Genomic DNA, 9,254 nt, shown 5'->3' with positions numbered 1-9,254 from the left:
TGTGAGTGACCCTGACAATGTGCTGAACTCAAAATGAATTATGTCTTTTTGGATTTCCATGATGTTGCTGTAATATGTATATTAATGCATTTTTCCTTTTCCGATGTGAGGTTTGCCAGGGAGGGAAAGGCTCATCTCACTTTTCTTACGGTTTATAAATTAATAAATGGGATATTTAATTCTCTTCATAGGCTTACAGTGGGTGTGAACACAGGAATGGATGAGACAATCAGGTAGACCAGATGGCTGCAGCTCAGTGGGTGCAGTACTCACCTGGCATTTATGAAGCCCTGGGTTCCATCCTCAGCAGCACATAAACCTGTGGTGCATACCTAGTACCCTAGTCTCAGGAGGCTGAGACAGTTAAGAACAGGAGTTCACGGTCATCTGAGCTACATGAGTCAAAACAGATTTGATGGTTCATGGCTTGCCTTGGCCCATTCAAAGTCACATTAGCTCCAGTCTTGCTTCCCACACCATGTTCGCCTCTCCAGTTTCGCCCCATCCCACCTCTCTGTTGGAGTTCATATTAGAGAATCTTTGTTGCTCTCTCCATATACCCTTTGAAATGGCCTGGCCAAAACACTTATCCTGGCTCACCCAACTCCTTCATTTTGCAGAAGGGGAAACAGGTTTAGAATAGTTTTGAATGTCTGTTCATTATTAAGATACTCAGAGTGGGGCTTCTTTCAGTTATTTCTTTCTTTTATTCTAGGGAAGGCAATGAGCCAGATGTGTTGAGGCAGGGAAGTACTTGAGACTCGATTTCCCTGTGTGTTGGGAGGACCCCTGGCACTCAGCTCTTCAAGACCAGACTCTAAGCCCCAAAACCTCAGGGTCAGAAACAGGAAACCCATGTTCTTGTTTTCCATTGTCATCATCCTGAGACTCTGGTGTCATAGGCCGTTCTGTGGGAATAGCTGTGTTCCTGGTCGGCATTCACCAGAAATAAACGATGGTCTCCAGGGGCTTGAGATTGGCTGTGCTTTGTCAGGGAGGGTCTCTCCTGTGCTCCCAGCAGCGCAACACGCTAGGAGACCGAAAATCCAGGGCAGGGAAATGGCCTGGGCAGACCTTTTATGTGGCAGGTATGGAAACCAGAATTGAGATTCATGCCCCACATGCCGTCATAGTGCAGGGGAGGTGGAGCCAGGGTCCTGGGAGCATGCTGACTATCAGCCAGATCCAGGTTCAGCCAGAGGCCCTGCCTTATGTATGAGGTGGAGGGCCAGGGAGATGGCTAAGTAAGGGTGATTGCTGCCAAGCCTGGCAATCTGAGTTCCATTTCTGGGACCCACATGGTAGGAGAGAATTGATTCCTGCACGTTGTCCTCTGACCCCCACGTACATGCTCTGGCATGCACTCACCCACACAGAAATACTCTGAATAAATAAATATTTGAAAATTTTAAAGTGTGTGTGTGCAGAGCAGTTAGGGAAGATACCTGTTGTCAGTTTCTAGCCTCTGCATGTAAATGCATATGCACACTCCGTTATACATGGGCACCTATACATGCAAACAACCACAGGTACTTGTACACATATACACAAACCACATACATATGCAAGGTAAGAAAAAAAAAGTCTGCCTGCCTTTATTTTCATGCCTGAATGTCTAACAGTCATGTGTGTGTGTGTGTGTGTGTGTGTGTGTGTGTGTGTGTGTACACTTACTGAGGCTGGCCCGAAGCCTCCTACCAAGGCTCCTCGAGAACCTCTATGGCATCAGCCAGCTGATATTGCTCCAGGTTTCTGTTCCTGCAGGAGCCCAGGTCCAGCCACACTCCTTCAGGGCAGTCAGGGCCTCATTTCCTTAGCTACCCTTTCGTTCTCAGATAGAGTCTACAGCCCAGGCTGACTTCAGATGAACGACCCCTTCCTCGGCCTCAGGAGGAGTTACAAACATGCTATATACTTGCACCCAGGCCAGAGAGTCCCATGGCCTTCCTCCTCTACCTCCCCAGCACTAGGGTTATGATTGTGCACCACCACGCCTGGCTTTGATGTGACCGCTCAAGGTTTGAACTCGGATCCTCATGCATTCGTAGCAAGCACTTCACCCACTGAAGCCAGCCCTGTATATACAAACAGTTGGGGGACAGGCACCTGTATGCGGGTGTAGAGGCCAGTTCGGCCTGGGTGTCCTCTCAGTCTCCATCTTAGTTTATGAAGTAGGGTCAGTCATTGGAGCTCACTGATTGGCTAGACTGGTCAGTCAGCAAGCCAAGATCCTCCTGTCTCTGTGCCACCAATTCTAGCCTTTGTAGCCTTTGCCTGGAAGTTGGGATCAGACTCCAGGCTCAGTGCTTATGCAGCAAACACTTTACTGACGCTGCTATCTCCTGAGCCTGTTTTTAAGTTTTAAAAACAACTAGTTATTGGTATTCAGATGTTTAAAAGAACAGGTTAGAGAGGCTGGAGAGGTGGCTCAGTAACAGACTGGCTGCTCTTACAGAGGACCTGAGTTTGAGTTCAGGCACCTAAATAGTGGATCACAACCTTATATAACTCCAGTTCCAAGCGATCTTTTGGACTCTGTGGGCACTGCATACATGCAGTATATAGACATATATGCAGGCAAACACCCAAACACATAAAATCTTTAAAAATACAGGGCCGGGTGGTGAAAGTGCACACCTGTAATCCCAGCACTCAGGAGGCAGAGCCAGGTGGATCTCTGTGAGTTCGAGGCCAGCCTGGGCTAAAGAGAGAGATCCAGGACAGGTAACAAAACTACACAGAGAAACCCTGTCTTGGAAACCAAAATAAATAAAAGAATGAGGTAGACCCCTGCACACAGCAGACAAGTTTCCAAACCTGTCATGAAGCTCAGGGTCATCCTTGGCTACACAGTTTGAGTGAGAATATCATTTTGTGACTGTTTATTGTTTCCTTTGGAAAATAATATGCCAAAGATACCATGTTACTAAATACTCTCCCTCAGTTCTATGTGCATCATAGCTTCCCAAGAGACAGACATGCCACTGATCACCAGTTAGGCTTCTAGTCCAGCATTCTTGGTGTGTACTCACTATAGCCACTGTTCAAGCCGAGGATAGCCACTGTACCAGTGTGTGTGGTCTTAGTTTCCTGGTCTAATCTGTTTTCTGTTGCTGTAACAGATTACCAATACCAGGGGGATGCTAAGTCATGGTTTGGCTCCCGGTGCTGGGGGCTAGAGAGTCCCAAAGTAGTTCTGTGTTCCTAACCTGGTGACCAGAGGGACCTAGGCACGGGTCTCTTTTCTGGGCTTTCCTGGGATTTGCAGCAGTGCTGCCGCAGCATGAGCGTAGGAGTCCAGCTCCGACCTGCTCCCACCTGATGAACGAAGGGATCTTGGGTGGAGGAGAGAGGAACGAGGAAATGTTAAAGATAGACCTAGATGACGGCAAGACAGAGAGACACAGGATAGCTGTGTTGGGAGGGCCTAGGTCAATACCCAGCAGCCTCGAAGTTTATTCAAAAGGGCTTTTTTGTTTTTGTAGACAGGGTTTCTCTGGAGCCTGTCCTGGAACTCTCTCTGTAGCCCAGGCTGGCCTCGAACTCACAGAGATCCGCCTGGCTCTGCCTCCCGAGTGCTGGGATTAAAGGCGTGCATGCCCAACTCAAAAGGGCTTTTTATACAAATGCCAAAGGGAGCAGCAAAAGACCTCCCCGGTGCAAGATCAAAGTACACTGCACAGCCAAGTGTAGACCCTTCCAAACACCTGGTAAACACGCCTGAGGCCAAATCATCTCCTTACACAACCTGCTGGGTAAAGCAAGCTCAGATTCTCTGGCCCTGAGTAAGGTCTCACTAGATAGTCTCTATGGGCCTCCACACAAGATGACAGGTGTGACTGGCCATACTTGGCTCTCTCTCCTGTTTGAGGCATCTGGTTTCATCCTCCTGCCTCCACCCTCAAGTGCGGAGCATCCACAACTCTTTCCCTAAAGCCACTGGATCAGCCAGGCATGGCAGGCACTCCACCACCTAGGACGTAGAAGCAGGACTGCTACAAGTTTGAAGACAACGACATTTGTTTGTCGAAAAATGAAATAAAGAAGACAGCTGGGCGGTGGTGGCACACGCCTTTAATCCCAGCACTCGGGAGGCAGAGGCAGGCGGATCTCTGTGAGTTCAAGGCCAGCCTGGGCTACAGAGTGAGTTCCAGGAAAGGCTCAAAGCTACACAGAGAAACCTTGTCTTGACTCCCTCCCCCCCAAAAAAGAAGCCATTACATCAAGGTGGAAGGTGGAGGAACCAACACTTGTGACATCATTAGAACCCCCCAAAGTTTCCACCCACAACTATTACAAGACTCAAGTTTGCAGATGGGTTGCTTCCAACCTATGAAATTAAGGGTGGCCTGTTTGCATCATAGCTGGATGGCAGGGCTCCCCTCATTGAGGGATGAATATTTTATTTGAAAGACAGGGATGCTGGGGCCCAGCTTATTTCTTCTCTTCAGTTCAGGGAATGGTGCAGCCACAGTGGGCACATTTTCCCAGTTTTCTTCATCAAGATCATCCTCATAGGTTGGCCCAGAGGCCCCCTGGGCCCATCCCAGGTCATTCTAGATTGTACCAGGTGGACGATTGGCATTAATTTTACAGGGGCTCACAGCTACTAGACTACTGTATCCATTCATTCAAGATAGGATCTCATGGTGTGCAGACTAGCTCTGAACTCTGGGTAATTCTCTTTACAGCAGGTTCTAGGGCAATAGTGGATTAGTTTCACATCCTGTTAACAGTGAATACAACCTCTGCTGGGTTGTCAACAAAGTAATACCCACAGGGAACAAGTGAGCCTCAGGCTTGCTGGACAGGGATAAGTGTGCTCACTCACCCAGTAGATGAACTATATTCCCTCAGAGGCGCCTGTGAGCGATGGCTGGAGAATAGGGGTGGGGCTAGTTGTTGCTGCATCAGGCTTTGTGGTAACTTCTGTGTGCTACCCCCACAATCACATGAAGAGGCCAGGAAATGTCATATGCACCACTCTGTCTTGCTGTCCACATTATTCCCTGGAAACACGATCTCTCACTGAACCTGGAGCCAGGCTGGTGGCCAGTGAGTCCAGCATCCACCTGCCTGACTCCATGGCACAGAGGCGGTGTCACATGGGCATGGCCACTCCTGACCTGACGAGGTTGCAGGTGAAATCAAACTCTGGTCCTCACACTTACACAGCACTCTTAGCCACTCAGCTCTCCTCGTTGTTTTTGCTTGTTTTTTTTTAATCCACTTATTTAGTGTATGTGGGGGTGTACATGCCATGGTCACATGTGGATGCCAGGGGACTACTTGGGAGTCAGCTCTTCCACTGTGGGTTTTAGGGATCAAACTTAGGTCATGAGGCTTGGCAACAAAGTACCTTTACCAGTTGGGCCATCTTTTGTTAAGACAGGTCTCATGAAGCTTAGGCTAGCTTTGACCTCACTATGTAGTTGGCCTTGAATTCTTTCTTTTTTTAAAGACTTATTTATTTATCATGTATACAGTATTCTGTCTGCACATATCCCCACAGGCCAGAAAAGGGCACCAGATCTCATTATAGATGGTTGTGAGCCACCATGTGGTTGCTGGGAATTGAACTCAGGACCTCTGGAAGAACAGTCAGTGCTCTTAACCACTGAGCCATCTCTCCAGCCCCCTGGCTGAATTCTTGACTCTGATTCCTGTGCACTGGGCACTGAACTGGAACCACACTCTACGGCTTTAGGACAATTATGTGCCTGTCTGATGAAATGCCAGGGAAAGGACCCGGGCCTCACGCCTGCTAGGGAAGCACAGATGCCCACGATGCCTGGCCATTTAGGCTTCCCCCTATTTTGGAATATTCTGTGAGCAGTCAGGGCAGCTGCTACAGTAAGGAGACCAGATGTGTTGCAAGTTTTGGTCTCAGACTTGGTGAATGGTGATTCATTCAGGTTCCCAGAGAGGTTCATTAGGAGGCAGGGTCACCGAGAAGGGCAAAGCCCAGCTAAGTAGCAAGGAGAGAGGCAGGCCTCCCTCAGCAGAATCTAGTTGTCCAGAATTATTAGGGAGGTGGTGAGGGACAGTGGGTTGGGAAATACTAAGCAGAGGTCCAGGTGCGATGGTGCATGCCTTTAACCCCAGCCCTGGGGAAGCAGAGGCCCTGTGCAGGGGTACAAGTGGGTATGTGGAGCACGCTGGTGAGATGGCTCAGTGGGTAAAGGCACTTGTTAAGCCCAATAACCCGAGTTCAATTCCTGGGGACACTAAAATGGCAGTTAAGAACCAATCATGGTTCAGCTGTCCTCTCACCTCCACACACGGGCCAAGGAGGTACACTTTCCCTCTCCCCTTGGCCATTCAAAGCAGGGTTTCTCTCTATCTAGCTGTTCTGGAACTTGCTCTGGCCTCCAACTCAGAGATCCACCAGCCTCTACTGGGATTACAGGCATGCACCACACACAGTCCAGCTCTCCTATTGCTCCCTGAGCCCCAGATAAGGTATCTGTGTAACAGCCCAGACTGTTCTGGAACTTGCTTTGTAAATCAGGCTGGCCTCGAACTCAGGGAGATCCACCTGCTTCTGACTCATGAGTGCTGGGATTAAAGGCGTGCACACCACCACCAAGTTCCTATTGTTTTAATTTTGTGTTCTGCCTCCGTGTTTGTATGTACACCACGTGTGTCCTGTTCCCAAGGAGGCCAGAAGAGGACATCAGATGCTCTGGCACTGGAGTTACAGTTGTGAGCTGCCAGTGTGGGTGCTGGGAATCAAACCAGAATCCTGTGGAAGAGCAGCAGGTGTTCTTGTGGCTGAACCATGTCTCCAGAACCGCCCCCTCACTTCCACTGCTTCAAACCAGGATACCAGAGTGTCCTCCTCAGGAGGGGACTGGGGTTAACAAGGAAAGTGGTGTTCAGCATTCCACATCTCATCCACTGTTATGGAGATAATAAGGCTGAGGAAACTGGGACAGCAGAGCTCAGAGGCAGCTGAAGGGAATGGGGGAGTTGGTTTTACCAATAAGTTAGACCACTGGTTTGAGCAGAATGCTGGGTAGACACAGGCTTGAGCAGGAGTATGACCTAGGAGATAGACAGGCAGGGCCACTGTCCCTGACGCACCAGCTGCCTTGCGGGTCAGACAATAGGATGGGGGTTAGAGCGGCCTGGGTGCTGTTAGAATAAAGACAGTAAGGCCCAAGCTTTGTCAGGAAGATCTCACACTGCAAGCAAGAACCTTCTGGAACCATCTCAGGTGAGCAGATGTAGACTTTGGTTTGCTGTGAGCCACAAAGTCTAGACAAGACTATAATGTCCTTTGTGGATCACAGGCCTGTGCTGTTGTCTGGCTATTATTATTACTACTACTATTATTTTATTTGTGTTTCGCCTGTATGTATGCCTGTGTGAGAGTGTTGGGTGCTGGGGTTACAAAGAGTTGTAAAGGTGTCTTGTGGGTGCTGGGAATTGAACCCAGGTCCTCTGGAAGAGCAATCAGCGCTCTTAACCGATGAGCCATCTCTCCAGCCCCTGTCGTCTGGCTTTTACACTGAGTGCTAGGACCTGAGCTCAGATTATCTTTCTCCAAAGCCAAGCACATCACCACTGAGCAATCTCTGCAGCTCCAAGATCAGGACATCATAAAGAGTTTTCCCAGAAGACAAGCTAGGATTTCCTGGAGGGCACGGGGAATCTCAAGACTGTCAGGATCCCTCACAAACTCAAATGCACCTTTCCTCCTTGTATAATCTTGGTGTGGCGCTTCCAGCAGGTAAGGTGGTGTCCAACAGAGGCAAGAGAATTAGGAGATGTTAGAGATCCTGGCATAACAGACCCGAAGACACAAGGCTCACAGTTAAGGGCTTGGCAGCCAGCACAAATGAAATCCACTGCCGGAGATGTCAGCACACAGCTCCAAGAGATTCTGTGCACTCTTTCAGCCCCCGAGGGCACTGAAGTCACCTACACAACCCACCAAACAAATACACACGGTTAAAATAAATCTGGGTTTTTTTTTTTCCGAGACAGGGTTTCTTTGTATAGTCCTAGCTGTCCTGGAACTCGCAATGTAGACTAGGCTTGCCTGCCTCTGCCTCCTAAGTGCTGGAATTAAAGGCGTGTGTCACTATGCCTGGCAAACTAAAATACATTTTTTTTAAATCTTTTTAAAAAGCCGATAGTTGGGCTGGAGAGACGGCTCAGAGGTTAAGAGCACTGGCTGTTCTTCCAGAAGTCCTGAGTTCAATTCCCAGCAACCACATGGTGGCTAACAACCATCCATAATGAGATCTGGTGCCCTCTTCTGGCCTGCGGGGATACATGCAGGCAGAACATTGTATACATAATAAATAAATCTTAAAAAAAAAAAAAAAAAAAAAAAAAGCCGACAGTAGCCGGGCAGTGGTGGCACACGCCTTTAATCCCAGCACTCGGGAGGCAGAGGCAGGCGGATCTCTGTGAGTTCGAGGCCAACCTGGTCTACAAAGTGAGTTCCAGGAAAGGTGCAAAGCTACACAGAGAAACCTTGTCTCGAAAAGCCCAGGGGGAAAAAAAAGCCGATAGTGTAGCTCCGTGTTTGCCTAGTATGCACGCATTCCTGGCTTCCAATTTAACACCCCATACCCGGGCGCACGCCTGTCATCGCAGCACTCAAGCGCCGACAGAAGCATCGGGAGTATAAGATCACCCCCAACCATACGGGGAGTTAGAGGCCAGCCTGAACTTCCTGAGACCCAATCTCCAAAAAGCAGACGTAAATAATAAAATACGTAAACAAGGGGCTGGCTGTCGACGGCTGCTTTCAGCTCTTCCCTAGGTCTGCACGAGTCTGCACCGTCGCTTCAGAAGACACGTCGTTGCTTCGCTTCTGTCTGAGGCCGGTGTTGGGAAGCCGGGCGCCCCCGTGTTCAAAATCCTTACCCCAAAGGCGCAGATCGGAACGGAAGTACCCGAGCTGGGGTCGTGTGATTGATTAGCCAAGCCTGGACGGTGCAGGAGGCTGTGAAGGATGCAGAGACCCGGGACTGCCCCGACGCTCTTGCCCAAACCCAAGCCGGCGCCGCTCCACACTACCGCGTCGCCGCGGACCAGCGGCGCGTCCAGCGCGTGCGCCAGGAAGCTCCCACGCATGCGCCTGGCTAGCCCCGCCGCGCGTGACCCCTCCCGCAGTCTCTTCCCGCCCTCCTCCAGGCCTCACTTCCGGGGTTTCCCAGCGACGGCCGTAAATGGCGCGCAGAAGCGGCCCGCGAGGCCGTCGTAAACGGCTCCCTTTGCGACACTTCCGGCCGGTT

This window comes from Onychomys torridus, chromosome 17, assembly GCF_903995425.1.
Source record: "Onychomys torridus chromosome 17, mOncTor1.1, whole genome shotgun sequence".
Lineage (NCBI taxonomy): Eukaryota > Metazoa > Chordata > Mammalia > Rodentia > Cricetidae > Onychomys > Onychomys torridus.
This window is presented reverse-complemented; position numbering follows the sequence as displayed.